The following is a 1,242-nucleotide window of genomic DNA, read 5'->3' on the forward strand; positions in this document are numbered from 1 at the left end:
GTTATTCATTTACTAGAGATGGACATGTGTTATATCTCTTTATAACGTGTATTGAAATTGAGAAGCTGAAAGGTTATTCACGGTTATTTTAGGGGGAAAATGTCCCAGAGTAATTATTTATACTGTTATTTCCAGGACATTTAGGTCTTCCTACTTGTGGATGGTTAGACCAAATCCTGCATAACACTTTACATATCACACATCTCAGTTTGGAATACATTTTCTTTTTTTCGTTTGATTTCGGTACCAGGTGTTCTCAAGGTTTGTAATTGCAAGCATGCATGGAGAAGTATCTCAGATATACTTTTACACCTTTTAAGGCTTACATAAAAAAACAACATGCTAAACCTTTCATACCCGAATTTTCCTTCAACATGGCTCTGTTGGCCGTTAAATTGTTGCACAGTTGCTAAAGTTTCCCTTAACTATAAAGGAATGAAGCTTTGTATAAACGAGATGTAGGACATTAAAATGTATTTTATAAATTCACTTTCCTTGTGTTTCTAACAGTCCCTATAAAGCCTCAGCATTCGATATCAGTTCAAGGTGAACCGATATCGAATCTATATAGTTTTAAAGGACGCATGGGAGCCTGTCAGACTAACCAAGGAGGAAGTAAAAACCGAAGGATTGTGTCGCATGTTTTGCCAGTTCACCTGACGATTTACCTGTATATATGTAAAAGGTATTCTTTGAATCTCTTTAAGGTTGCTCGGTAAATAATGAAGTCAAGGGAAAATCTACAAGTTAGAGGTCTTCAGTATCTTACGGACGCCCCAAAATGAGGAAAGAGTAAAATGATCTAAAATGAAAAACAACTGTCAATATAATCTCAATTACTAATGTCTTTTCTCTTTCGGTAAAGCTGCCACCACCTATAACTATAAGGGATACAAAATATAAACACATTTAGATAGAGCAGGTGGCAGGCCGAACAAACATAAAGACAATTTTGTTTTTACGGATAAGTGAAATAAATTCTGTAGGTGGTGATCCATTGAAACACTAGCAATTAACAAACATATTTAACAGTAATGAAATTAATATATACAATATATGAAAACCAACATTGGTATAAGATCTCGGAAATGTACTAATATTACTAATGTTGCTGCCTTATCTGTAAAGTTACATTACTCGATTTCAATTTGCGTCCTGACTCTTACTGGAATAATACCAATCAGATTTGCAAATATATACATACATATATGTATATGTATATATATACGTGCATGTATTCGT

Source organism: Penaeus vannamei, chromosome 9 (genome assembly GCF_042767895.1).
Source record: "Penaeus vannamei isolate JL-2024 chromosome 9, ASM4276789v1, whole genome shotgun sequence".
Classification (NCBI taxonomy): Eukaryota; Metazoa; Arthropoda; class Malacostraca; order Decapoda; family Penaeidae; genus Penaeus; species Penaeus vannamei.